Raw genomic sequence first — 4,919 nt, forward strand, 5'->3', positions numbered from 1 at the left:
TATCAGCAGGAAGCTCTGGGAAATAAACTTTGTTCATGGAATTTGTGTTTAGATTTAGGCACAGATAGAGAGTGGAAAAAAATCGTATGTAGTGGTTGTAGCTAGTCGAATGATTGTTTTTTTTTTGTTTTTTTTTGCAAAGAGGGGATACATTGGAGTTCAGTCGGACACTTGCCATGAAAATAACGATAGAGCAAAAATAGGCTTGCAACATCTCTTCAGTGGGAAAGAAGTTGTAGGAAAGAGAAAAGAGTATCACCTATTTGTGTTTCGAGGCCATAATACATAAATCAAAATATTTTTTATTCAGAATATAGATTCTATTGATTATATTTATTTAATACTCTAATTAGTAAATGAATATATATTTTTTAAGTTTTAATCTAGAATTATTAAAATTTCTGATAAACCGAAATGTATACATAAACACAAAACTGTATATAATTACATAAAACCTGAGTGTACCAAGTTCGTTCCTCAGTAATACTTTCATCAAATGCACATCGGACATTATGTTTAAGCTCATAGAGATTAGGTAAATAAAATAGAAAAGTGTATTATCATTTCTAATCTTGTAAAAAATGTGGTTGGACATACGTGCCTATATATATATATATATATATATATATATATATATATATATATATATATATATATATATATATATATATATATATATATATTCTTTTTTACTGGGGACTATTATTTAAAAAAAAAACTTTTCAAATTATTTCTTCCTTGTCAAAGTAAAAAAAGAATTTTGACGACAACTTGAAAATTAATTGCAAAAAAATCACAACATATTTTTGAATATCACCTCAAGCTCTGACAATTTTGATTCGGCAGCATATTTTCAATGTAAACTCGTTTTTGTAAAAATTGACACTTCTTAAAACGGAAACTCACTGAGCAAATACAGAAAGTCTAATTAGAAAATTTGTTTTGGGAAAATAGAGGAATTTTTTTTCTCAATTTCCATATTATTATTAAAACATAATATTTTTCTTTTGATGAGTTGGTTTGTTAGTATGTCAGGTTTCAGTTTAAAAATAGAATCTTCGTTGCTAACAGTCAAATGGCTGCATATATTTTTACATAAATCTCAATATTGTAAGATGTGTCCCTATTTATTTGCCTTCTCATACGAGCATAGTCTGACACACGGTCAGTTGGTAAAGCAATAAAACTCAAATCTCCAAAAAGGGACACTTTGGATTGTTACAAAAACGAAAATTGCCTCAATCTAGAAGGATTTCTTTTTTACTGACTAGGGATAGAAAATATAGTACCCGAGTAGGTAGTACACTCCTAGTCAAATCTAATTTCTAATTGAAATCCTACTAATAGTCCTTATTTACTTGTCTATCCATGAGAGCAAACTTAGACACAAGGTCGGTTTTTAATGTGAGCAAAATCAAAATCCTCAAAAATGGTCAGTCTGGATTAAGATACAAATATGAATTATCTCAGTCCAGAAATTCTTGATCGTATACAAGATGTTTCTTGTATTATTTGAATTCTTTGGACTACTGTTCTCATCGTGAGTGTTATTTTCACAACGTTTCAGCCGATGTAATCTCCGACCTTCTTCAGGTGAATCTTGTAATGCAGGAATCTTTCTATAAAGCTCGGTAATCTGCACAGAATTTTGAATGAAACCTTTTATTTAATTCATGGAAGAAGCATGGTCTCGCTACATTGGCCATGACCAGGTAGACATCCTTAGTGATTCGCAATTGTATTCTGAGTATATACGGCTGACGGAATAAGGGCATGCTACCCCTCTAGATGACAAAAGGCTTTTGTTTAAAATTTTGTGCAGATTCTGATACAAGAAACATTTTAGACTTGATTAAGAATCTGTTTTGTTTCCAATAATATTTTTGCCTGACTGTCAAACTTTTGAAATAAAAGTGTGCCATTCCTCCACATGAACCTCTCTCCATCCGTCGGTTACTCTGTTCGGCTGTAATATTTTGTCGCATCCCACTACAGGTACTTCCATGGATTGAGTTAATTGTTACCCCTTATCTATCCGACTAGCAGCAAAAACGCAACTACTTGTAGTGGTCCCAAAGCACAGCAGATCTTCTACTTTGGTACCTTCTTTCATTGAACCACTTGCTTTTGGTTTGACTGTCATTACCAACATGTAGAAATTTAAATGTATTGTGAATAAACATCTTGCTGCACAAATCTATACTTGTAATGCCTGCTGTAAATCTGACCCCTAATCACAGTAGTTCCTGATGTTGGAGTGGCAATATGCTTTATTTGAGGTAATCAAAGATATTTAACACAAATAACATAAAGACTTCTATTTTAATGAAATAAAGCATAAATTTAAATTAATGCTTTTTTATATCACCTACCCAACAAAACTTTGGTACATCGATATTGAATAACAAAACAAAAAAAACTCATTCCATTCATTTTGTTCCCCTGATCGTATCAGCATGCAAGAAATTTAAATGTAATGTGAACAAATATCTTGCTGCCCAAATCTCCACTCAGGTTGCTCTCTATAAATCTAGCCTTTATCACAACAGCCTGTTCTGCTACAATTGCAATATGCTTTCTTTGAAGTAAGAAAAAAACCTGGAATATTGGGTGGCCGATAGCCATTAGTCATATGCTCTCGTGTAATGAATGAATGAATGCGTGAATGCAGGATTGACATGAAATTCTTAAAGATAAACTAAATTGACCTAAAAATGGGCTGAAATGACTTAAATAAATAAAAAGTAAATGACTTATAATGACTTTAATGAACTTAAGGATGAATTGAATGACCTTAAGGATGACTTGCATGCTTAAAAAATAACTGGAATCCTTCAAAAACAACTTGAATGTTCTGGAGAATAACTTGAATGTCTTTGAGACTGACTGGTTGTAAAGTAGGTGATCATTTTACATTAAATTAATACAGAAAAGTGATCCCTCACTTTATATAAGAATAAGTACAGCATGTAGTAAGAACAGATACTACACTTGATCTTGGCCAAAAGGCTAAGAGAAGGGTATTTATTTGCTCCCACACCGAGCAAATTAGGCACAAGGCCAATTTTTAATGTAAGGAGTGAAGGGAAATGGGAACCAACTCCCCAGGAAGTAGGGGAGCTGGATTGTGACAATTGGTATGAAGGGTTGCCCCTACATTGACCAATAACTTATATGTGGGGGTTGGTATTTATTTGCTCCCCCACTGGGCAAATTAGGCACAAGACCGATTTTTAATGTGAGGAGTGAAGGGGAAATATGGACCAACTCCCTGGGGAGTAGGGGAGCTGAATAGTGACAATTGGTATGAAGGGTTGCCCCTACATTGACCAAGGTCTTATATTTGGAGTTGTCCCCACATATGGTCTTTGCATGAAGTATCTGCCAGAACAGATACTACACTTGATCTTGGCCAAAAGGCTAAGAAAAGGGCATTTATTTGCTCCCCCACCGAGCAAATTAGGCACAAGGCCGATTTTTAATGTGAGGAATGAAGGGGGAATGGGGACCAACTTCCCGGGGAGTAGGGAAGCTGGATAGGGACAATTGGTATGAAGGGTTGCCCCTACATTGACCAAGGTCTTATATGTCGGGTTTCCCCCACATATGGTCTTTGCTTGCACTATCTACCGGAACAGATACTACATTTTGATCTTGGCCAAAAGGCCAAGAGAAGCTATATTTATTTTCTCCCCCATCGACCAAATTAGGCACAAGTCCGATTTTTAATGTGAGGAGCGAAGAGGAAATGGGGACCAGCTCCCAGGGAAGTAGGGGAGCTGGATAGTGACAATTGGTATGAAGTGATGCCCCTACATTGACCAAGGTCTTATATGTGGGGTTCCCCCACATATGGTCTTTGCTTGCACTATCTACCGGAAAAATACTACACTTTGATCTTGGCCAAAAGGCCAAGAAAAGCTTAAAAAGCTAAGAACAGCATCTATTACCAACAAACCTTTAATCTTAACCAAAAAGGCCAAGCACAAAAGTGTTACGGACAGACCCATAGGCCGACCGACAGACCGACCGACCGACTGACCGACTGACCGACGGAATGACTTATAGAGTCACTTGCACGCGACTAAAAATGTGTTCTTATTTAGCGGTTTATTGTTTCATTTAAAGAAAAAGATTACTTTTGATAAGTCGTAATGTTATAATGTTACTAGCTGCGTGTACGACTTTACTCTATATATTAGAAGACTTTGTTTAGTAGAACTGTTCTTGTGAGAATATTGTATTCAAAGTTTATTACAAAACGAGCATGGATACCCAGCGTTGCCCAGGTCAACATGAAGTTCCGTTTGGGACACACCTGCTATACTAAGGGTATTAATCATTTTCTATCATGGGCAACGCCCATACCCTCACAACAATTTCAAAAATAAAAGAATGGATAAAAACATGTAGATGCAATCGCTCAAGAAAAAAAAAATACATGATACTCTCTCCACCATATATTTCGGCAGAAAGGATACAAAGAGGAGAAGCTATTCTCCAGATATTGAGCACTTTTTGTTGCCCATGCGTTGGACTCCTCCTCCTCCACCAAATAAAAAATAAATGAATCAAAACAACTTTTTGTTTCAATATTAATAGCAGTGAGTGCCCGAGCGACATACAAAAAAAAAAAAAATAGCCACGTAGGCAGGCTCGAAACTGAAACGCGAATGAAAAGAAAACGTAATTGCAAAAAGTTTTTATCCACTATACCACGACGACTGATCACCTCATAGACGGAAAAAAAAATATTTATAAACAATAACGCGTACGTGACATTTAAGTGAAATTTAAGAAAAAATGGTATCCCTTTCACTGGCTAAAACACACACAAATTAAACCCTTTTAGTTTATTTGTAAGAGTTTTTTTTTTTTTTTAAACAAAAGCAAAACATTTTTCTGTCTGGACCGAATTA

The 4,919-nt window shown here is 35.1% G+C and overlaps 2 pseudogenes; both read right to left on the reverse strand.

Annotated features, from left to right (window-relative positions):
- Positions 1–2,896: 2,896 nt before the first annotated feature.
- Positions 2,897–3,022, reverse strand: LOC145297972 (U2 spliceosomal RNA; annotated as a pseudogene).
- Positions 3,023–3,308: 286 nt separating this feature from the next.
- On the reverse strand, positions 3,309–3,432 carry LOC145298027 (U2 spliceosomal RNA; annotated as a pseudogene).
- Positions 3,433–4,919: the final 1,487 nt, after the last annotated feature.

Source organism: Euprymna scolopes, chromosome 18 (assembly GCF_053919585.1).
Source record: "Euprymna scolopes isolate OS-2025 chromosome 18, ASM5391958v1, whole genome shotgun sequence".
NCBI classification, from domain to species: domain Eukaryota; kingdom Metazoa; phylum Mollusca; class Cephalopoda; order Sepiida; family Sepiolidae; genus Euprymna; species Euprymna scolopes.